This window comes from Melanerpes formicivorus, unplaced genomic scaffold (genome assembly GCF_026170545.1).
Source record: "Melanerpes formicivorus ecotype bairdi unplaced genomic scaffold, bMelFor1.0.p_v2 SCAF_9, whole genome shotgun sequence".
Classification (NCBI taxonomy): domain Eukaryota; kingdom Metazoa; phylum Chordata; class Aves; order Piciformes; family Picidae; genus Melanerpes; species Melanerpes formicivorus.
This window is the reverse complement of record NW_027142361.1, coordinates 7,104,262-7,129,027: the sequence shown is the minus strand read 5'-3', so window position 1 is coordinate 7,129,027 and position 24,766 is coordinate 7,104,262. Positions and strand designations below refer to the sequence as shown.

At 46.7% G+C, this 24,766-nt stretch overlaps 1 protein-coding gene across 5 annotated transcripts in view; it reads left to right on the top strand.

Moving 5' to 3' along the window:
- The window catches only part of VSNL1 (visinin like 1), a 199,211-nt gene that overhangs the window by 20,617 nt on the left and 153,828 nt on the right, over positions 1 to 24,766 (top strand). The gene's annotated exons all lie outside the window — the stretch shown is intronic.

Here is a 24,766-nt window from a genome sequence, read left to right as displayed (position 1 = left end):
AATTTCAGCAACTTCACTCACTTCAAATATGTGAAAAATAACTGTGTCTAACTATGGCTTGTATTTGATGGGTGCCTAATATTCCATAGTTGACTGAGGAGGCAGAAAGATATTTTGAAAATTCTACTGTCTTTGTTTAAATTGCAAGGTGTTGCAATATGTGACTTCTTTGAGCTGTACCCATCTCCCTATTATTGGCAGGAGTGTATTAGTGGTGACCAATAACAGTATATTAATGTCAGCTCATCTCCAGAAGAAAGAGTTTCCTAAATGCTCAAGATTTTTCTGAGACTGTATGTAACAGAGATATCTAGAGATTGTATTTCTCAGTATCGTTCATGAAAACCCGACTGCTTACTGTGTTCTGCATTTACATACTCAGAAGGGCTTTGACATCTGTAGCTGTGTGAGACAACTGATAGATTCCCTATTTCTGCAACTCTGCATTTTGTCACTGAGGATAGTAACTTATTAGACTGTCAGTTCTAGTAAGACCTACACAGCAGCTAGTAGCCCCTCAGTTTTGGAGTCCTGTTTTCCATTGAAAACACCTGCAAGAAGTCAGAAAAAATTAGCAGGTCCTTGTTTGGAACAATTGAAGTTCATAGTATCACTTTGAACACTTGAGTAATGAGATAATCTTCTACAAATGTTGAATCTAGGAAAATAAACAAAAAAATAAGGGATCAGGTTCACACTAGTTAGAGGGGCAAAGTCATCATGTGTCAGCTGTGCTATTTGACCATTCTGCAAAAAATCAAATTACAGTAACAGTGACTTAGATGTGGTTGTACAGCAACCACCAGTGGGCAGTGATATTATTAGTGATGCTGACAAGCATAGACATAAGGAAATATTTAGGAGTGAATGGAAGGATGGCTTGATTATGCTTCATTATTAAAAATTTCAGAGTTGAATGTGAATTGGAAGTCTTTGAATTAATCCTATCCTGAAGTAGCTGGATCAAAGTCCAAGGCCATATATATATAAGGACTTTATTCTGTGAACTGATCTGTCAAATCCCCACTGGAAAAAATGGATCAAGGAATGGATTTGAATAATGCAAAGTACGTCTGAACCACCAAAACACTTCTGCAAATGATTGGATGTAATTACATGGGAAAATCTGTTGGTTTGAAAACAGAGTTGACTAGAAATGTAGGTGTAAGTGTTCAGCAAGCTCATAGCCTAAAGGAGATGAGAGTTGGGGAAAAGGAGAAGGTGTGATCATGAATCATGTCAGAAATGTAGGCAGGATAAGATCTTCGAGGATTTCAGTGCTAGGAAGAAGACAATTTAATCATAAAGGAAGAGGGAAGTGAGGGAAAGGAGTAGGATAACAAAGCAGAAGGCAAAGGTGTCAGTATCTAGGAAAATGAAAGTAGGCAGCCTCTCACAGAAGGTGATTAATTAGAAAATTAGCAATGAATTCATCACTTTTCACAATTTTTTAAGTGTTGTGAGAAAACTTTACAGGGAAGATTTTAATTTCCAGCAAACATTGAATTTAATGATAAATCCAGCTGATTACTGATGCTGTTTGCTTAACTGCTTCTTCAGATGTATGAGGACAGGTGGCTCAGTTGGTAGCGCATCAGACCTTTAATGGGAAGGTTGTGAGTTCAAGCCTGCAGTGGGCAGTAGTGTCCTCTCTACTCTAGTCATGAGGTCTGTAGTGACAGGTTGGACTCAATGACCTTTGAGGTCCCTTCCAACCTTAGGAATACTGAATAACCACGCTGTATTGGACCTGTACTAGGACAAAAGCATCTGAGGTTAAGTGCTTAGAGCCTTACTGAGGTGCCAGTAGCTAGGTAGCTGAGCTGCAGTAGCTTTGCTTACACATATGTGAGAGATTGGTGATAGATGTAGCTATTGGGGAGGAAGGGAATTGAGATGGTTTTAAGTCACATGCAAGTCAGTCCTAAAAATGACCAGAGAAGCTCCCTCTGACAGAGAGTTCTGTATGGGTTCAGGGAAACTTACTGTGGTGGTTTTGGAGAGAAGGGCCTAGCCTTCTCTCCCCCACAAAGAGGAAGAAAAACCACAGCTAGCCAGCCGGAGAAGCAAAAGAAAAAATGCTATATTTTACAAGCAATTTGGAGAATGCAGGATATGTACACAATTTACAGTATTTACAACATATATACAGAAATATACAGCAAAGTAAAAAAAACAATAATACAGGAACAAAATTCCCTCCTCTGGAGGAGGGTTCCCCCCCTGTACCCCCTTCTCTCCCCTTTTTCCCCAAAGAGGGTTAGAAAGAGAGAAAAAGGCAGGAGATTAATAAAGCAGAGTGTTAGTAGGCCTTATCTGTTCAGGGTCACTCTGGCAGGGAGCCCAGAAGCAGACGAGCTGGAAAGGGAGAAGGAAAGGAGCGAACTGAGGAAAGTTCCAACTGAACTCAAAACTTAAAGTTGCATTCTACAAATCTACCAATGAAATTCATTTAGAATATCTGATTGTTTTCATTAATATTCCAAAACATTCAGCCAGAGTGTCCCAGCACTGTCTCTTTCTTAAAGGCACAGCCTCAAACGGTCACACTTACTTGTCTGGAGGCATTTGCAGTATGAAACTAAGTGGGGAGAAGGGGTAAAAAAAATAAAATGTGAAGCATTTGCATAAGACTTTATGTTTTCTCATCATATGATTCATTGATCTTATGACTGAACTGCTGCTTTTAAAAATCCTGCTTTTCTGGTATTTAAATGACAAGTTGCTCATTGTTTTGCATTTGTATTTATGTGCTATGTAGTTTTTCACTGCTGATGCCAGTTTTGAATGGGATATGACACCTACAGTATTGGCAAAGTTCTAGAATTTGACATGATTTCATTCACATTGTATTACTTGATGAAGTAGAAGGCAGAAACGTGACTTGCCCAAGTGGTTTTAGAAAACTGAGGGCAAAGCAGAGGATGGAATCCAAGACCCTCATTCTCACAGTGAATTGCAGACCATGTTCTACCTTAATCACAGTGGTAGTAGAGTTTGCTTTCTGGGAGGAACTTCCTGCACACTACTACTTTGAAAAACATTGGTCAGAACTTCAGAAACCCTCTTTCTAGTTGTTACAAGTCAAGGTGGAAAAATGTTTGACATTTGTATAAACTTTTCAATGATAAGCTGCAAGTGTTTCAGTTCCATACATCAGTAAAGGCCCCAGAAGTGTTGCCCATACATTTAGGTATCATTCCTGTATTGATTATTGTCTTCTGCATCTGGCAGTGATACAAATAACACAAGATCTGCTGGTGGGCTGACCACATTTGGGGTTTAAAAAGAATGAGGGTGAAGAAATGTGGATTAAAGCAGTGTCCCCTCGATTTTGGTATGACACTAGTCTGTCCTGGGAAATGCAATGTCTGATTGCCCCAGCACCAGGTGATTTACATTCCTGACAGTGGGAGGATGAATGATGGCAACAGTTTGGGCTGAGCTCACCATCCAGTCCAGCCCAACCTTTCCTGGCTGTGGGAACTGAAGAAAATGAGTTGATCACTTTTGAGTCTGAAACAGAGTGTTGTGATAAAGAAACAGACATGCTCATTAAAACGAAACCTTGGGAGGCACTAGGGTAGAAAGTAAACAAGACAGTGAACATGTGTGTTTCACCTCTGTAGTGCAAGTGTTCTTTAAATGCTTAACCAATGACCATTTAGATAAGTTTTGCTAGGATGGAAAAGCACTGCTAGAAACAAGTTTGCTTTTGACTGCTACTAAAGGTATATAAGCTGGTGTATTCTGATAATAAATGGATCCTGACCTTTCTCTGAGCTATCCACAAGTCTCATCCAGTTTTCTTCAGGGGTCCATGCTTTAATATGCCACACCCAGGCAACCAGCACCAGAACAAGGGGACACAGTCTCAAGCTGCACCAGGGGAGGTTTAGACTCGAGGTGAGGAGAAAGTTCTTCACCGAGCAAGTTGTTCGTCATTGGAATGGGCTGCCCAGGGAGGTGGTTGAGTCACTGTCCCTGGAGGCGTTCAAGAGGGGATTGGACGTGGCACTTGGTGCCATGGTCTAGTGATGGGGTCTGTGTTGATAGGTTGGACTCGATGATCCTCGAGGTCTCTTCCAACCTTAGTTATACGGTGATACTGTGATACCCAGCTTGGTCAATATAGTCACTAAATCACATTGATGTGCTATCATTTCCCTACGGCCACCTACTCCTTTGTGATTTAGCTCACCAAAATGACTTTTTTTCTTTTCTTGGTGAAGGGTCATGGACATTTTATTCTTGCCCAGCCTTGTGCATGGCTATATGTCGTGTTTGAGCTCCAGTAGGCAGCTCAGCCCCACATATCTACTTGCTCCTCTCTCCCCCTCAGTGGGACAGAGGAGATAATTGAAAATGTAAAAGTAAGAAAACTCATGGGTTGAGATAAAGACAATTTCATAGGTAAAAAAAAGCCATGTGCACACAAGGCAAAACCATTCACAACAATCCCATCAGTATCACAGTATCACAGTATAACTAAGGTTGGAAGAGACCTCGAGGATCATCGAGTCCAACCTATCAACACAGTCCTCATGACCAGACCATGGCACCAAGTGTCACGTCCAATCTCCTCTTGAACACCTCCAGGGACGGTGACTCCACCACCTCCCTTGGCAGCCCATTCCAATGACAAACGACTCGCTCGGTGAAGAACTTCCTCCTCACCTCGAGTCTAAACCTCCCCTGGCGCAGCTTGAGACTGTGTCCCCTTGTTCTGGTGCTGGTTGCCTGGGAGAAGAGACCAACCCCTTCCTGGCTACAACCACCTTTCAGGTAGTTGTAGAGGGCAATGAGGTCTCCCCTGAGCCTCCTCTTCTCCAGGCTAAACAATCCCAGCTCCCTCAGCCTCTCCTCATAGGGCTTGTATTCAAGGCCTCTCACCAGCCTTGTTGCCCTTCTCTGGACATGTTCAAGTGTTTCGATGTCCTTCTTAAACTGAGGGGCCCAGAACTGGACACAGTACTCAAGGTGCGGCCTAACCAATGCAGAGTACAGGGGCACAATGACTTCCCTGCTCCTGCTGGCCACACTTCCTAATGCAGGCCAGGATGCTACTGGCCTTCCTGGCCACCTGGGCACACTGCTGGCTCATGTTTAGGCGTCTGTCAATCAGCACACCCAGGTCCCTCTCTGTTTGGGAGCTCTCCAGCCACTCTGACCCCAGCCTGTAGCTCTGCATGGGATTGCCGTGGCCAAAGTGCAGCACCTGGCACTTGGACTTGTTAAATGCCATTCCATTGGATTCTGCCCATCTGTCCAGTCTGTCGAGGTCCCTCTGCAGAGTCTTTCAACCCTCTAACTGACTAACATCTGCTCCTAACTTGGTGTCATCTGCAAACTTACTGATGACTGACTCAACCCCCTCATCCAGATCATCAATGAAAATGTTAAAGAGGATGGGGCCCAGCACTGATCCCAGGGGGATGCCACTGGTGACTGGCCGCCAGCTGGATGTGGCACCATTCACCACCACTCTCTGGGCTCGGCCATCCAGCCAGTTCCTAACCCAGCACAGAGTGTTGTGTTCCAAGCCACGAGCTGACAGCTTAGCCAGCAGTTTGCTGTGAGGGACAGTGTCAAAGGCCCTGCTGAAGTCCAGGTAGACCACATCCACAGGTTTCCCACGTCCACCAGACGGGTCACCTGATCATAGAAGGAGATCAGGTTGGTCAGGCAGGACCTGCCCTTCCTATGAGGACAGACTGAAGGAGTTGGGGCTGTTCAGTCTGCAGAAGAGAAGGCTCCGAGGTGACCTAATTGTCGCCTTCCAGTATCTGAAGGGGGCCTACAGGAAGGCTGGGGAAGGACTTCTCAGGATATCAGGTAGTGATAGGACTAGGGGGAATGGAATGAAGCTGGAGGTGGGGAGATTCAGGCTGGATGTGAGGAGGAGGTTCTTCACCATGAGAGTGGTGAAACCCTGGAATGGGTTGTCCAGGGAGGTGGTCGAGGCCCCGTCCCTGGGGGTGTTTAAGAGCAGGCTGGATGAGGCTCTGTCCAGCCTGATCTAGTGTGGGGTGTCCCTGCCCATGGCAGGGGGGTTGGAACTAGATGATCCTTGTGGTCCCTTCCAACCCTGAATGAAACTATGAAACTATGAAACTATGAAACTATAAATCCACGTTGGCTGGCCCTGAGCCCTTGGCCATCCTTCAGGTGAGCAGTTATTGCCGCCAGGGTAATCTACTCCATCACTTTCCCTGGCACTGAATAGAATAGAATAGAATAGAATAGAATAGAATAGAATAGACCAGGTTGGAAGAGACCTTCAAGATCATCGCGTCAAACCTATCACCCAGCACCACCTAATCAACTAACCCATGTAACCAAGCACCCTGTCAAGTCTCCTCCTGAACACCTCCAGTGACGGCGACTCCACCACCTCCCCGGGCAGTCCATTCCAATGGGCAATCACTCTCTCTGTGTAAAACTTCCTCCTGACCTCCAGCCTGAACTTCCCCTGGCGCAGCCTCAAACTGTGTCCTCTTGTTCTGGTGCTGGCTGCCTGGGAGAAGAGACCAACCTCTGCTTGTTTACAACCCCCCTTCAGGTAGTTGTAGAGAGCAATAAGGTCACCCCTGAGTCTCCTCCTCTCCAGGCTAAGCAGCCCCAGCTCCCTCAGTCTCTCCTCATAGGGCTTGTGTTCCAAGCCCCTCACTAACTTTCTTGCCCTTCTCTGGACTCGTTCCAGCAAGTCAACATCCTTCCTAAACTGAGGGGCCCAGAACTGGACACAGTACTCGAGGTGTGGCCTAACCAGTGCAGTGTACAGGGGCAGAATGACCTCCCTGCTCCTGCTGGCCACACTGTTCTTAATGCAGGCCAGGATGCCATTGGCCCTCCTGGCCACCTGGGCACACTGCAGGCTCATGTTCATCCTACCATCAACCAGCACCCCCAGGTCCCTCTCTGCCTGGCTGCTCTCCAGCCACTCTGACCCCAGCCTGTAGCACTGCATGGGGTTGTTGTGGCCAATGTGCAGAACCCGGCACTTGGATGTGTTAAATCTCATGCCGTTGGACTCTGCCCATCTGTCCAGCCTGTTGAGGTCTCTCTGCAAAGCCTCTCTACCCTCTAGCAGATCAACTCCTGTCCCCAGCTTGGTGTCATCAGCAAATTTACTGATGATAGATTCAATGCCCTCATCCAGATCATCAATAAAGATGTTAAAGAGGATGGGGCCCAGTACTGATCCCTGGGGGACTCCACTACTGACTGGACGCCAGCTGGATGTGGCACCATTCACCACCATTCTCTGGGTTCGGCCATCCAGCCAGTTCCTAAACCAGCTCAGAGTGCTGCTGTCCAAGCCATGGGCTGACAGCTTGGCCAGGAGTTTGCTATGGGGGACGGTGTCAAAGGCCTTGCTGAAGTCCAGGTAAACTACATCCACAGGCCTCCCCACATCCACCAGGTGGGTCACCTGCTCGTAGAAGGAGATCAGGTTGGTCAGGCAGGACCTGCCCTTCCTAAATCCACGTTGGCAGAGCCTGATCCCTTGGCCATCCTCTAAGTGCTGTGTTAATGCACTCAGGATGACCTGTTCCATGATCTTGCCTGGCACTGAGGTCAGGCTGACAGGCCTATAATTCCCTGGCTCATCCAACCAGCCCTTCTTGTGGATGGGCACCACGTTGGCCAGCTTCCAGTCTTCTGGGACCTCTCCAGTGAGCCAGGACTGCTGAAAAATGATGGAAAGCGGCGTGGCCAGCCCCTCTGCCAGCTCCCTCAGCACCCTAGGATGGATCCCATCTGGTCCCATGGACTTGTGGGGATCCAGGCGGCTGAGCAGATCACCAACTACCCCATTCTGGAACAGTGGAAAACTATGCTGCTCCCTGGCTCCTTCTGCCAGCTCTGCAGGCCAGCTGTCTGGAAGACATTCTGTCATGCTAGTAAAAATTGAGGCAAAGAAGGTGTTAAGTATCTCTGCCTTTTCCTCATCCCTTATCACAATGTTCCCCTCCGTGTCCACCAAGGAGTGGAGGTTGTCTCTGCCCTTCCTCTTGCTATTAATGTATTTATAGAAGGACTTTTTGTTGTCCTTCACAGCAGAGGCCAGACTAAGCTCCAAATGCGCTTTTGCCTCCCTAATTTTCTTCCTGCAAGACCTAGCAACATCCTTACATTTTTCACGGGTTGCCTCCCCTTTCTTCCAAAGGTGATACACCCTCTTTTTTTCCCTTAGTTCCATTAAAAGTTCTTTAACCATCCAGGCGGGCCGTCTGCCCCGGCGGCTCATCTTCCGGCATATTGGCACAGCCTGTCCCTGAGCCTTCAACAATTCTTCCTTGAAGTAGGACCAGCTCTCCTGGACCCATTTGTTTTTAAGGACTTTATCCCAAGGAACCCTCTGAATTAGTTCCTTGAGTAGCCTGAAGTCCGCCCTCTGGAAATCCAGAGTGGCGGTCTTCTTGCTACCCCTCTTAGCTTGACTAAATAATGAGAATTCAATTATCTCGTGGTCACTGGCCCCTAAGCACCCTCCAACCAGCACATCACCCACCAGCCCTTCCCTATTGGTGAAGAGGAGGTCAAGCATAGCCTTGCCCCTGCTAGGCTCTCGCAGCACCTGGGATAAGAAGCTGTCCTCCATGCATTCTAAGAACCTCCTAGATTGCTTCTTCTCTGCTATGTTAAGATCCCAGCAGATATCAGGCAAGTTGAAGTCACCCATGAAAACAAGGTCAGGCGATCTTGAGACAGCCTTAAGCTGCCTATAGAATGACTCGTCAACATCCTCCTCCTGGTTGGGTGGTCTATAACAGACTCCAACCAGGATGTCAGCCCTGTTGGCCTTCCCTCTAATTCTCACCCACAGGCATTCAACCCGATCGTCCACAATCTCCGTCTCAATGGGATCTAGTGCCTCCCTGATGTACAGGGCCACCCCTCCACCCCTTCTTCCTTGCCTGTCTCTCCTGAAGAGCCTGTAGCCATCAATTGCAGAGCTCCAGTCATGTGAGTCGTCCCACCATGTCTCTGTGATGGCAACTACATCATAACTTTCCTGCTGCAGCAAGGCTTCCAGCTCCTCTTGTATGTTGCCCATGCTTCGTGCATTAGTGTACATGCACTTAATCCGGGCTGCTGGTTTCACCTCTGGCTCTGGCGTATCACCCCCAGACCCCAGCCTGAGGGGACTGGTTTCAACCCCTTCCCCCTTCGAAACTAGTTTAAAGCCCTATCTATGAGACCTGCCAATTCCCTCCCCAGAATCTTTTTCCCTTTGAGGGATAGGCCATTCTCGTACACTCTGATCTTACCCCTCCTCTGGGACAGATGTGCTCCATCTGTTGCCAGCTGGCCTGGTGCAGCAGAAAGTTTTTCAAGATCGAAAAACCCAAAATTCTTTTGCCTGCACCAGCCTCTAAGCCACTTGTTGACTTCAGCTGCTGACCTGTTCCTTATGGTATTCCCACCTGCAACTAAGGGTATAGACAAAAAAATTATTTGTGCCCCTGATCCCTCAACCAGGTCTCCCAGGGCCCTGAAGTCATCTTTGATAGCCCTGGGAGTTCTGGTTGCAACATCATCATTCCCTAACTGCAGAACTATCAAGGGATAATAGTCAGAGGGCTGCACCATACCAGGCAGTCTTCTGGTAACATCTCCAACCATGGCTCCTGGAAGGCAACAAACCTCCCTGTGAGTAGGGTCTGGCCGACATATGGGGCCCTCTGTTCCCCTCAGGAGGTAATCGCCAATAACAATTACCCTCCTCTTTTTTTTAAGGGAGCAAGTCCTGATGCCGGGGGAAGGCTGTTTAAGCTTAGGCTGTTTCACCTTAGGTCGTTTCACCTTAGGCTGTTTTGCCACAGGGAAAACCCCAGATGGTGTGTCCTTCGATATCAGAATCACCTCACCCTCAACCTCCAATGCCCCGTACTTGTTTTCCAAGGGCAGTGGGGGAGGTGAGGGGGGGCAAGGAGGTTTAACCTTGCGTCTTTTGATAGGAACCTGCATCCATTCCCCTCTGCTTTTTGGATAACTGGCCTCTGCTGGGGGGGCCTGCAGAGCCTTGTTACTCAGGTTCGTCACCCTTCTGCAATTGCATACATCTCTAAATCTAGCAACCTTGTCCTTCAGTCCGGCCACCAGGCTAAGCAGACAGTCGATCTGCTCACACCTAAAGCAGGAGCCGTCCCCTCTACCCTGCATCTCAAGTGCCAGGCTCCAGCACTGTCTGCAGCTAGATGCCTGGACACCTACCTCTTGCTTATGACACCTACCTGTCTGCTTATATTCCCCCTCAGTCTGAGTCGAGACTGACTTTTTAAAGGAGTTATTGCGGCGAGTTACCACCATGGCTAGCCCTGCCCACGGAACCTACTGGAGAAAGTTTTTTTTCTAAAAAAATTGTGGCGGCCCGCGCGTCCGAGCGAGAAGCCGGGCTGAAACGGAAGCTGCCGCGAGCTGCCGCGAGCTGCCGCGAGCTGCCGCGAGCTGCCGCGAGCTGCCGCGAGCTGCCGCGAGCTGCCGCGAGCTGCCGCGAGCTGCCGCGGGCTTTGAAACTGCTGCGGCACGCAGGGACCCGAACAATCCCAAACACGTGGAGAATCGGTGAGAGCCGATTCCTGCTGAGCGCAGAGACTCTGTGCGGGTCCTTCAAGTCAAAAACAGCAGCAGCCCGTGCTTTTCCGAGGCTTCTGGTCTCGATGTGTGTTCCCGATGGAGCTTACCGCTGAAACGGAAGCTGCCGCGAGCTGCCGTGGTCAGGCTGACTGGAAGAAGTTCTATACAGAGAGAGCGATTGCCCATTGGAATGGGCTGCCCGGGGAGGTGGTGGAGTCACCATCATTGGAGGTGTTCAGGAGGAGACTTGATGGGGTGCTTGGTACCATGGTTTAGTTGTTTAGGTGGGTTGGATTGGTTGATGGGTTGGACATGATGATCTTGAAGGTCTCTTCCAACCTGGTCTGGTCTATTCTATTCTATTCTATTCTATTCTATTCTATTCTATTCTATTCTATTCTATTCTATTCTATTCTATTTCACTATTAAAGCCTACAGGTAGGTGTGATCAAAGTATCCAGTCACCAAGGTCAATATACCTTTGAATCAGAGACATTTTCTAATTTTAAACCTCAGTGTTTTTCAGAAAGTAGTGTGTTTCGCAAGAATAGAAGAGGTAGAGTGTAGGACTGAGACGATATGAATGCATACACATTGCTGCCTGTGACCATTTGAACAAAGCTTGCAGGTCTAATTTTAGGCTTTTCAGCCTTGGTATTGTTCCTTACAGCACAGTTCTTTTCCAAATGATACAAACCAGCCCTTTTTTTTTTTTTTCAAGTTTTATAAACTGCTTTAGAGAGCAAAAACGGATAAAGTGAGTATATGTCATAGCTGAAAGCAAATCAAAGAAGCAACTAAAGCTGAGTTTAATGATTGCATGCCATTTCTATATCAAGAGGACAGTTCAGGAAAACAAGATCTAGAGAAACATGCTATGAAACCTGGAAGAAAAGAGGAGGCACATGGTATCTAAACTGGGGTGTGAGTAGATTTGCTTCAACATGTTCAATTAATTTACAATATGCTTAGCTGCCTGTTAACGTCATCCTCTTAAAATGTCAAAATGACCTGTGCTTTTTGGAGAAGTAGGACTTGTCTACCTATCTCTGGGTGTTTGGAACTAAGTGTTACAGATACAGTGAGGATATTGCAGTTAATTTTTAATGTAGTACCAGATAGGTGCTGGTTTACTAATTTATTCACACAAAATGAGTTTATAGAATTATAGCAATAGGATACTCTAGAAATGCTTCTGTTCTTTCCTATATATTAATTGCCAAGGACTGGAGACAGTTGCTATTAAACTGTTCCCTTATGGAAGTGTCAGCAAGTCCATGGTACTAGCCTGTCAAAGCTATTAAGTATTAACATAGTCCCTATTTTTTATCTAAAAGAAGCTTATTAACCAATTGAACATATGGCAATGGCCATACAAGGTCCAGAGAAATTGTAAAACTTGAAGCTATATGATTTTTGTTAGCAAATCTGGACCTCAAAAAATAGCTGTTTGAAACAGTTTGGTAACTGGCTGCATTGGCAGAAGGACAGTTTTTTGGAAACAATCTGTGCAAGCACTGCTGTAGCATCAAGCTGGTATTTTGTCGAACAAGTTCAGCCAAGATTCTCTGCCTCCTCACTGCACTTTGCCAGACAGGTAGTACCTAGGTTTGGGTCATGAGGATTGAAGTACAGTTTGGCTGTAGGATCTACAGTTGTCCCTCAGACTTGGAGAGCTACCTCAGTCTGAGCTCACTGTGTGGAATTTTTCTTCATGCCATGCTAGCTGCCTAGAAATTAAATGTTTAGTCTAAACTAATTGTGTGGGCTTTCTTTTTAGTCAAACAAGAGTAGGCATCTCCAGAGAGGAATCAATCCCACTTACTTTGTATATATACTTTTGCCATGGGATGAATTGCTTTTTTGGTGAATTGCTTGTCTGTTTCTCTCCATTGTGCACTGGAGCCTTGATAGCTAATTTAGATTAGATACCCAACTTCTAATAGCTACCACCCAAGTAGAAATGACCTGGATTAATCAAATTCCCTGATAGTTTGAATGCTCTTTCTCTACTTAAGAATATAAAAATTAATTTTATCTTTAGAGAGATCAACTAATTCCATATTTCTTCCTCCTATTCCACTTTTTTTGGTGATTAGATTAATCTAGGACCCTTTAGGATCTGAAATCATGCTGTATGTCTCATTTGCCATTACTGCTAATAAATGTAGCTGGTTCTCCTGCTCTTCCTGCCCACAGACAGCTCCTCTCTGTGTGTTTTCTCTTCCAGACAGTCTGTGGTGATTCTGGGTAGTTCCAAGGAGTACACATACATGCACAAACCTCACACATTTCTTTGCATGTGAGGGACACCTCTTTATCAGTCTTGCCTTCCTCCCTGCATCTGCATCTCACACCTGTGAATCAGTGTTTCTCAGATAGCTGCCTTGGGTTGTTTAAGCTTTACACAACATAATTATAAGCCGCATAATTCACTTAGCTTTACAAACTGTTTTTTTAGCATAAGACACTCTCAAATATTGTATAGTGTGCAGCATCATTTAAACGTGCTGAGGCCTGCTTCTGGTCCTTCCTGTTCAGTGGCTGCCTCTTTATGAGATTCTGACAGCCCTGCTGGCAGCCTGGGCATCCATCCCTCTCAGCTCTTTGGGAGTGGCTGTGTTATCTTTGTGCCTGAAGATGTCAAGATTGTTTAAATGTGAATAAGATATTGCCCAGAGGAATTTCTTTGCAGCTTAAGCAAGCCTGCCTCTTTTTTTCCTTTACCGTCCTTGCTATGAATATAGCTGTTCTCACTGCTTTGCTGATGAAAAGCCAAAGAAGGAGAAGAAAAGTGCAGATAAAACACTGGGGGTGATGTGAACTGGCATTGGGTAGAGAATTAGAACCAAGCAAGAAGGAAGGAGGGAAGGAAAGTGAGAGAAAGAGTCAAGATGTGCTGGTACAGATTCACTAGGAACAGCTCAGTGAGTGTGGTACCAAGAAACTGAAAGTACAGGGGAAGACTGGAGAAGAAAGAAGAGGGACAACTAGAAGATGAGATTCACAACCCATTTACTGTTACATAACTGTCTGAAAGCAGAGCCGTGGTAATATTGTGTAGACACTTTAAAGCTAAGCAGGGCTGCATAATAAAACCAGCTTAGTCTATATTTATTGCATGTGTATATCTACATATACATTGGTGTTTCTCAGCAATGTTGCAGCCAATAATTTCACTGGCACGTTCCTTACCCCACTCTGTTAATGTGTGCTTACAGCTTGGCACTCACAGGTGCCTAGGACTAACATTAAAATAGTTTCATAGTTTCATAGTTTCATTCAGGGTTGGAAGGGACCACAAGGATCATCTAGTTCCAACCCCCCTGCCATGGGCAGGGACACCCCACACTAGATCAGGCTGGACAGAGCCTCATCCAGCCTGCTCTTAAACACCCCCAGGGACGGGGCCTCGACCACCTCCCTGGACAACCCATTCCAGGGTTTCACCACTCTCATGGTGAAGAACCTCCTCCTCACATCCAGCCTGAATCTCCCCACCTCCAGCTTCATTCCATTCCCCCTAGTCCTATCACTACCTGATATCCTGAGAAGTCCTTCCCCAGCCTTCCTGTAGGCCCCCTTCAGATACTGGAAGGCGACAATTAGGTCACCTCGGAGCCTTCTCTTCTGCAGACTGAACAGCCCCAACTCCTTCAGTCTGTCCTCATAGGAGAGGTGCTCCAGCCCTCTGATCATCCTCGTGGCCCTTCTCTGGACACGTTCCAGCACCTCCACATCCCTCTTGTAATAGGGGCTCCAGAACTGGACACAGTACTCCAGGTGGGGTCTCACCAGGGCTGAGTAGAGGGGGAGGATCACCTCCCTCGACCTGCTAGCCACACTTCTCCTGATGCAGCCCAGGATCTGATTGGCTTTGCGGGCTGCAAGTGCACACTGAGAGCTCATGTTGAGCTTTTTGTCCACCAGCACCCCCAAGTCTCTCTCCTCAGGGCTATCTTCCAGCCAGTCACTGCCCAGCCTGTATTTGTGCCTGGGATTGCCTCGACCCAGATGCAGGACCCTGCACTTGCTCTTATTGAACTTCATGAGGTTGGCCTGTGCCCACCTCTCCAGCCTGTCAAGGTCCCTCTGGATGGCCTCCCTTCCCTCCAGCGTGTCTGCTGCACCACACAGCTTGGTGTCATCAGCAAACTTGCTGAGGGTGCACTCAATGGCACTGTCCATGTCCCCCACAAAGATGTTGAACAAGACAGGTCCCAGGACTGATCCCTGAGGGACTCCACTTGTCACTGGCCTCCACTGGGACATGGAGCCATTGACAGCCACTCTTTGGGTGCGGCCATCAAGCCAGTTCCTTATCCATCTAGTGGTCCACCAATCAAACCCATGTGTCACCAGTTTGGAGACCAGGATGTGGTGTGGGACAGTGTCAAAGGCTTTGCTCAGGTCCAGGTAAACGACATCAGTTGCTTGCCCCTCATCTATTAATTTTGTCACCTGCTCATAGAAGGCCACCAGGTTGGTCAGGCAGGATTTGCCCTTGGCAAAGCCATGCTGACTGTTCCCAATCACCTCTTCACTATTCTTTTGAGCGAGTAGTGACTCCAGGAGGATCTGTTCCATGATCTTTCCAGGCACAGAGGTGAGACTGACTGGCCTGTAGTTCCCTGGTTCCTCCTTCTTGCCCTTTTTGAAGATGGGGGCAATGTTTCCCCTTTTCCAGTCTGTGGGGACTTCACCAGACTGCCAGGACTTTTGAAATATAATAGAGAGGGGTTTAGCAACCTCATCTGCCAGTTCTCTCAGTACCCGTGGGTGTAACCCGTCGGGTCCCATGGACTTGAACACTTTCAGGTTCTTCAGATGATCACGAACCTGATCTGCACTTACAATGGGCAGTTCTTCCTCCCCGTCCCTGGCTTTGACTTCCATAACATCAGGAGTGTGGCTAGAGGCCCTTGCAGTGAAGACTGAGGTAAAGAAGTTATTAAGTACCTCAGCCTTTTCCTCATCACAGGTGACCATGTCACCATTTTCCTTTCTGAGGGGGCCCACACCTTCCCTAGTCTTCTTCTTCCCATTAATATACCTGTAAAAGTTCTTAGTATTCCCTTTAATCTCCCTGGCTAGATTCAACTCAAACATATTATTGTGCCTGTCCATTTTTCTGAAGACTCAAATGCCAACCTGAATGTTTCACAGTGGCAATCTCTGAGAAATTGGCGCCTTCAAAATGCTAAAATCTCGTATCACATAAAACAAGGCATGGATGCACAGGCTAGCATTATGAAGTTCAGTGTCTGACCTGCTTTATATGCTGGAAAGTAGAGGTGACAGAGTTTAAGTGCATTTTGAGCAGGAAATGCAGCAACTAAATACTTCAGATGTGATTTGCATAACTGTTGAGGTGATTGATGAGACTTCATAACAGTACTCTTGTCAGAGAGACAGCTGATACACTAAGCATCACCTTGACTTACTTGAATAAAAATGAACCAAGGTAATTAGATAACATCATCTACATTAGCCAGTAGTCCAGACCCATAGAAATGTTTACATGTCTTTGTAGATCTGGACCCTTGTACCAGTCTCCTTAAAGTCAGCATTCTTCTGTTCCAAGATACACACATTTTCCCCACTAAATATAATACATGTATTTTTGATCCTTTCACCCTAAATCTTATCATAGTATCATAGTATCAGTCAGGGTTGGAAGGGACCACAAGGATCATCTAGTTCCAACCCCCCTGCCATGGGCAGAGACACCCCATACTAGATCAGGCTGGCCAGAGCCTCGTCCAGCCTGGTCTTAAAAACCTCCAGGGATGGGGCCTCAACCACCTCCCTGGACAACCCATTCCAGGGTCTCACCACTCTCATGGTGAAGAACCTCCTCCTCACATCTAGCCTGAATCTCCCCACCTCCAGCTTCATTCCATTCCCCCTAGTCCTATCACTACCTGAGATCCTGAGAAGTCCCTCCCCAGCTTTCCTGTAGGCCCCCTTCAGATACTGGAAGGCCACAATTAGGTCACCTCAGAGCCTTCTCTTCTGCGGACTGAACAGCCCCAACTCCTTCAGTCTGTCCTCATAGGAGAGGTGCTCCAGCCCTCTGATCATCCTTGTGGCCCTTCTCTGGACACGTTCCAGCACCTCCACATCCCTCTTGTAATAGGGGCTCCAGAACTGGACGCAGTACTCCAGGTGGGGTCTCACCAGAGCTGAGTAGAAGGGGAGGATCACCTCCCTCGACCTGCTGACCACACGTCTCCTGATGCAGCCCAGGATCTGATTGGCTTTGCGGGCTGCAAGTGCACACTGAGAGCTCATGTTGAGCTTTTTGTCCACCAGCACCCCCAAGTCTCTCGCATCGGGGCTGCTTTCCAGCCAGTCACTGCCCAGCCTGGATTTGTGCCTGGGATTGCCTCGACCCAGATGCAGGACCCTGCACTTGCTCTTATTGAACTTCATGAGGTTGGCTTGTGCCCACCTCTCCAGCCTGTCAAGGTCCCTCTGGATGGCCTCCCTTCCCTCCAGCGTGTCTGCTGCACCACACAGCTTGGTGTCATCAGCAAACTTGCTGAGGGTGCACTCAATGCCACTGTCCATGTCACCCACAAAGATGTTGAACAAGACAGGTCCCAGGACTGATCCCTGAGGGACTCCGCTTGTCACTGGCCTCCACTGGGACATGGACCCATTGACAGCCACTCTTTGGGTGCGGCCATCAAGCCAGTTCCTTATCCATCTAGTGGTCCACCCATCAAACCCATGTGTCACCAGTTTGGAGACCAGGATGTGGTGCGGGACAGTGTCAAAGGCTTTGCTCAGGTCCAGGTAAATGACATCAGTTGCTCGCCCCTCATCTATTAATTTTGTCACCTGCTCATAGAAGGCCACCAGGCTGGTCAGGCAGGATTTGCCCTTGTCAAAGCCATGCTGACTGTTCCCAATCACCTCTTCACTATTCTTCTGAGGCAATATTGCCTCCAGGAGGATCTGCTCCATGATCTTTCCAGGCACAGAGGTGAGACTGACTGGCCTGTAGTTCCCTGGTTCCTCCTTCTTACCCTTTTTGAAAATGGGGGTAATGTTTCCCCTTTTCCAGTCTGTGGGGACTTCCCCAGACTGCCATGACTTTTGAAATATAATAGAGAGGGGTTTAGCAACCTCATCTGCCAGTTCCCTCAGTACCCGTGGGTGTATCCAGTCGGGTCCCATGGACTTGAACACTTTCAGGTTCTTCAGGCGATCATGAACCTGATCTTCACTTACAATGGGCAGTTCTTCCTCCCCGTCCCTGGCATTGTCTTCCATAATATCAGGAGTGTGGCTAGAGGCCCTTGCAGTGAAGACTGAGGTAAAGAAGTTAAGTACCTCAGCCTTTTCCTCATCACTTGTGACCATGTCACCAGTTTCCTTTCCGAGGGGCCCCACACCTTCCCTAGTCGTCTTCTTCCCATTAATATACCAGTAGAAGTTCTTAGTGTTCCCTTTAATCTCCCTGGCTAGATTCAATTCGAACTCTGCTTTGGCATTCCTAACCAGGACTCTTGCTGCTCAGGCAGCTTCCTTATATTCCCCCTGTTCTACCTGTCCTTCCCTCCACTTCCTGTAGAGTTTCTTTTTAAGTAATAGTGTGTCCAGTAGCTCCTTGCTCATCCAGGCAGGCCTCCTAGCATTCTTACTTGCTTTTCTCTTTGTTGGTATACAGAGCTCCTGGACACAGAGGAGGTGGTCCTTGAATACTGACCAGCTGTCCTGGGTCCCTCTTCCCTCCAGGGCTTTGTCCCACGACACTTTGGCTAGCAGATCCCTGAAGCGATCAAAATCTGCACGCCTAAAGTCTAGGGTCGTGAGCTTGGAATACTTCCTCCTGATTGCCCTGAGGAGATTAAATTCAACTGCTTCATGGTCACTGCAGCCAAGGCCGTCTCTGAGCCTCACATTGCTTACCAGCCCTTCCCTGTTGGTGAGAACAAGGTCCAGCATAGCACCATTTCTTGTTGGTTCCTCTACCATTTGGAGGAGGAAGTTGTCTTCTATGCAGTCCAGGAACATCCTGGATTTCTGGTGCCTTGCTGTGTTGTCCCTCCAGCAGATGTCCGGGTGGTTGAAATCACCCATGAGGACCAGGGCTTGTGACCTGGAAGCCGCTTCTATTTGCCTGTGGAGTGCCTCATCTGCTTGGATCTGCTGGTCAGGTGGCCTGTAGGAGACCCCCACAGTAATATCTCCTTACCCTGTCCTGCCTTTAATTTTAACCCATACACTCTCAACCAGCTCATCATCCCTCCCCAGGTGGAGCTCTACTGATTCCAACTGGTTATTGACATAGAGGGCAATACCTCCTCCTCTCCTTCCCTGCCTATACTTCCTAAAGAACTTATACCCATCTATCCCTACATTCCAGTCATGGGAATCATCCCACCAAGTTTCAGTAATAGCCACTATGTCATGGCATCCCAGCAGCACAGTGGCCCTTAACTCATCCTGTTTGTTGCCCAAGCTGTGCGCACTTCAGCTGGGCTGGCCCTGTCCTCCTCTTGTGCCAATTCCCCTCAGTTTCCACTGAATGTCCTGGTGCATCATTTGTGGCTTGCCTCAGGGCAGCAAGTTGAGAGCCCTTACCAGCTCTCCTTCTCTCTGCTGCTGGTGAGCTGCCCCTCTGTTTGTCACCGGCCAGCAGGAGACTATTAACCCCTTCCCCCTTCAAATCTAATTTAAAGCCCTATCAATGAGCCCTGCCAATTCCTGCCCCAGGATTCTTTCCCCCCTCTGGGACAAGTGTGTCCCATAAGTTGTTTTCAGCTCTGGTGCCTTGAAAACCAATCTATGATTGCGGAACCCAAAGCCCTGTCGATGGCACCAGCCCCTGAGCCATGAATTGACCTGTCGGCCCTTCCTCAGTGTTTCCTCATCCATTGCTGATGTTAGAGGGATAGTAGAGAACACAACTTGAGCCCCTGATCCCTTTAGCATTTGCCCTAAGGTTCTGAAGTCTTTTTTAATAGATTGTGTGCCTCTTATTGTTACATCGTCACTACCCACCTGAAAGACCAGAAGTGGATAGTAGTCTGAAGGATTCACGAGATTGGGAATTTTGTCTACAATGTCTTTTACTTTGGCACCAGGGAGGCAGCTGACCTCTCTATGAAATGGGTCTGGTCTGCATATTGGGCCCTCTGTTCCCTTCAGTAGGGAGTCTCCTATAACGATGACCCTACGAGGTTTCTTTTCTGGGTAAGTTTTGATGGCTGGCCTGAGGCAACCTGTCATTGGTGCAGCTTCTGACCTTCTTGAGTCCTCGACCTTATCAATGACTTGTTCCTCCTGCAAAGCCTCATACCTGTTCTTTAATTGCACTGTAGGCAGCATGCTGCTCAAAGTAGCAGACTTTCTCCGTTTGCATTTCTTCCGTCGGGCAGAGACCTGTTCCCATTGGCCCTGCTCATGTGGGTTACTACAGGGAGGTTGAGAGGCTTGCTTCTGGGAAGGTATCAAACTCCCTGTTCCACTAAGAGTTACCCCCTGTTCTGGTTTAGAAGAGGTTACATTATGGGAATAGTCAATTTTCCTTTCGCCATCTCTTATAGCTCTTAGCCTTTCCACCTCTTCTTTTAGTTCGACCACCATGCTCATCAGATCACTGATCTGCTCACACCTAACACAGAAGTTGCTCCTTCCATCCTCTATATCGAGTGCCAGGTTCCAGCAGTCACTGCAGCCATCTACCTGAACATCTGCGTGCTTGTAAGTGGTCTCTGGGTGCCCGCTGTTCTTCTGTTAGCCTTTGCTCTAGTAGCAACCATCTTGCAGTAACCACCCTCTCCACCCGGCTTTTTTTTTTTTTTTTTTTTTTTTTCCTGTCAGTAAGAAGGCTGAGCTGCGCTCCTCAAGCTGCCTCCTCTCTCTTCAGCCACGCGCTGGGTTCTGTTTGGTTTGCGCTCGGTTTCCGTGGCAACCCCTCCCTCAGCTATGTCACTGCCCTCAGGCACGTAGGCAACCCGAGCCTGCTGCCCCTCCTCCCCTCTTCAGGAGGTCCCGAGCCACCAGCCCCTTACCGCCTGAAAAGCAAGGGAAGCAAAGCCAAAAGCAAACTCCCAGGGCTGCGCTCCTCAAGCTGCCTCCTCTCTTCAGCCACGTGCTGGGTTCTATTTTTTTTACATACACTCACTCCCCTCCCCTTTTTCTTGGCCTTAGAAACAAGGGCTGTTCTGGTCAGAAAAGATGAAGAGATTTTTTTCCACCACGAAAAAGCAAGCAGATTTCCTGAATGTCATTTATTCTGTATTCCCTTTTGTCTTGGAGACTGAAGACTATTGCTACCAGAAGTCCATCATTTGGAGGCTTGTAATCTTGTTCAGTTCCAGACGGGATCCTGAAACAGTTTCTCTTTATACTGAGTCTTTTTGGAATAATGTGGGGAAAAAAGGAGAAAGGGAGAAAAAAAAATTGTTACAACTATAGCCAGCTCAAACAATTCTTTGCCTTCTGGCAGCCAGTAGTTCTTCTATAGCATCCTCTGATTTGATTGCCTCAGGAGAAGTGTGGCTAGTAGGTCGAGGGAGGTGATCCTCCCCCTCTACTCAGCCCTGGTGAGACCCCACCTGGAGTACTGCGTCCAGTTCTGGAGCCCCTATTACAAGAGGGATGTGGAGGTGCTGGAACGTGTCCAGAGAAGGGCCACGAGGATGATCAGAGGGCTGGAGCACCTCTCCTATGAGGACAGACTGAAGGAGTTGGGGCTGTTCAGTCTGCAGAAGAGAAGGCTCCGAGGTGACCTAATTGTGGCCTTCCAGTATCTGAAGGGGGCCTACAGGAAGGCTGGGGAAGGACTTCTCAGGATCTCAGGTAGTGATAGGACTAGGGGGAATGGAATGAAGCTAGAGGTGGGGAGATTCAGGCTGGATGTGAGGAGGAGGTTCTTCACCATGAGAGTGGTGAGACCCTGGAATGGGTTGTCCAGGGAGGTGGTCGAGGCCCTGTCCCTGGGGGTGTTTAAGAGCAGGCTGGATGAGGCTCTGGCCAGCCTGATCTAGTATGGGGTGTCCCTGCCCATGGCAGGGGGGTTGGAACTAGATGATCCTTGTGGTCCCTTCCAACCCTGAATGAAACTATGTTTCAAGTTCCTGGCAAGTGCCGTAGCAGCTTTTAAAGATTACTCTGTTTCTTGCTGCTGGGTTTTGGGGATTTGGGGATTTTTTGTTATTTTATTCCACTGCTTGCCTTGTTTCTAAACTGTAGCCTTCATTTCCTTTAACTTTCCTCCTGTATCGTCACACAAGAGACAGCTTTATCATCTGCCTAGTTTTGAATTTTCTAGTACTTATAGGGTAGAAGGTAGTAGGCATAAAACCAGTTAACACACATTTTTACAATTTAAGGAGAGTGAGGAAAAAATGAAACGTATTCATAAATTACTCATGGAGTTGACTGGTGCAGTGAGAAAGGTTTTATATGATTTAAGATTACCCTTAACAGTCACATTTAAATCTGGCTATATAGTGCTGCAGCATGATTATGTAATACTGAATATTAGGAAGATGAAATGGCAAGTGAACTTACTGGTAATCAGAGGAAAGTATATTTTGTCTGTGGGACAAAATATGTTGATGACTGTAAATTAAATAGTAGAAAGGAGGAGAAGAACTCGGCATTCCTGAGGATAGATCTTTGAAATTACTTGTTCATGGCAAAGATCCCCTAAAATGGGTAGGAAATACTAAGACTGAAGTAGAAAACTATTCTGCTGTATGAATATGTGCATATCGTGTTTGTGTGGTAAAGCATTAGTAAAATCATAAAAGATATAGAAAAAGGGGGCAAAGTCATTTAGGAACATGGACCATAGGTTAGGCAGAGTCTAGCTGTATGATGACTAATGAGGAACAGGTGAATAAGAAATAGTTACTGTTTTTCACAGTACAAGAGATAGGGTCACCAATGAAATTATTGTATGAGATTAATTAAATTATGAAACTGATTTCCACAGGATGTTGTGGAGACCAAGATATAAATATGGTCAAAAAGGGATCAGACAAATTCAGGAAAGCTAATTTAATCAGTGATTATTAGACATGATAGTCTGGAGAGTCAACAGAGAGAGAGCAGCACCTCCAAAGTATGACTCATCCCGTCCTAGGAGAGATGACTTGGATCAACTTGCTGAATTGCTATCTGGACATGACTGTGCCTCTGTTGGCCTACATGACTATCTTAGTGTAGACACCAAAATTCGAGAGCATTCAAGTCAAGTGATTTCAATCCCATTGTAGCTGTTACATACTAAAGTATTGGGGCATTTTTTTTGCAACTGAAAAAGCAGAGGATGCAATGAAATAATGAAGATGGCACTGACTATAAACCAGGTATCTTTTTCTGTCTGTCATCCAAGATAGTTTTGTTCTTTCTTAGCAGCAGAATTATAAGAAACATGAAAGAGATTATATCATCCTCAAAGTCACTTCCAGCTGCTGGAATCATTAGAGAGAGCAACAACTATTTTTTATCATAAATGTTTTCACCTCCTCATTTTCCAGTGATGAGTGAAATAATCATGAGGTAATGCCAAGGAAGGCAGTGTTTGACATCTCTAGCTTTCCAGATTCTACAGATTTAAATAGCCCAGGGTAGCTGTCAGTACAGTTGGAGCTGCTTGGTATCATGGTTAGGAATAAAATTATTTCACCCACTTCTGTCTCCTGTCACCTAGGAGCAGAATTACTGCGAAAGGCACAGACATGTTAGTGCTATCCAGGCACTTCGTCCTTGCTTCTTATCTCCCAACAATTCTCCCTTGACTTGAAGACATACTGCCTGATCAACTTTGGCAAGACCCTCAAGGTTGCCTCAAGAAGTGCAGCTCTGCTTTGACCTGGAACTGTCTTTCTGTAGTTAATTATCTTTTTCTGTACAGCACCTTTGTAGTTGAGTTCCAGGGGCCTCAACCATTTCCTTGGACAGCTGAGCAACTGACTGCCCTAAGTTAGAAGAAAACATCCTGCCCCATGAGTTATTTGTCATACTTTTCAGGGTTCATAGCCTATAATAGTGTGTTTTTCTTGCTAAAGCAGTTTTCTCAAGGGATCCTTACCTACTAGAGGGTAGGCAGTGAATCAGAGCAAAATTTTATTTTCCTAGACAATGCAATGGAAGCACAGGCTGATATTTTAGCTTTTCAGTTTTGAGACCTTTGAAAAGATTTCTGAGTCAGCTTGTCTGTGTTTAGCAAGCACTATTAATTGCTTTATCCTAGTGGATGATAAACTCAAGGAATTCAGACAGCATTTTTGGTAAATTTCATAATAATCATAATTTAAACATAAAGTTTTAATATGTAGGGTTTTTCATATTTTTATCTCCCACTGCTTTTTTTCTGTTTGGTTGAATGCAATGCTGCAGCCTCTCCCAGAGCTGTTCCTTTGTAAGCAGTTTCCCAAGTGAAATTCCGCATGCACTGATACCTGTATCAAAAATGTTGCTAGCTTTTTTTTTTCCCCCCTCATCTTTTTCTGTCATCACCAAAAAGATAATTCTTGAATGGTCCTGGAAAAAAACCCAGCATTTTAAAATGCTCTGTTTTCTGGAAAGAAAACATCTCTCAAAAGTGGAAAAAACCAAACACCACCAGTCCTTTGCAGGTTGGGATACTGAAGTTCTCATGGATGATGTGGCACTACTAATGTGTAATTCATTGTATAGACTGCCTCTGTTTCCTATTCTTCCCTCAGTACAGATTTTATTTTTCCTGGCCATGGTAAATACCACTGAAATTTAGTTTCCCTCTTTCTCTTATTTTTATCCATCAAAAAAAGTATATATGCACACACATGGATTCAGCTGAGCAAGGATATCAGTTTTATTAGCATAGCCACAGTAACCAGTTGTTACAAAAATTTATTCCATTAGAGCTCTCATTGAAAAACAGTTGGAAGAAATTGTTCAAATTATTTTTAATGTATGAAAATATAAAACTGTTCAGTCTTCTATCATGAGAGTCTTTCTCTGTCTCTCTGTACACCACACTGGTTAGGCCACACCTTGAGTACTGTGTCCACTTCTGGGCCCCTCAGTTTAGGAAAGATGTTGAGTTGCTGGAATGTGTCCAGAGAAGGGCAACAAAGCTGGGGAGGGGTTTGGAGCACAAGCCCTATAAGGAGAGGCTGAGGGAGAGCTGGGGTTGCTTAGCCTGGAGAAGAGGAGGCTCAAGGGA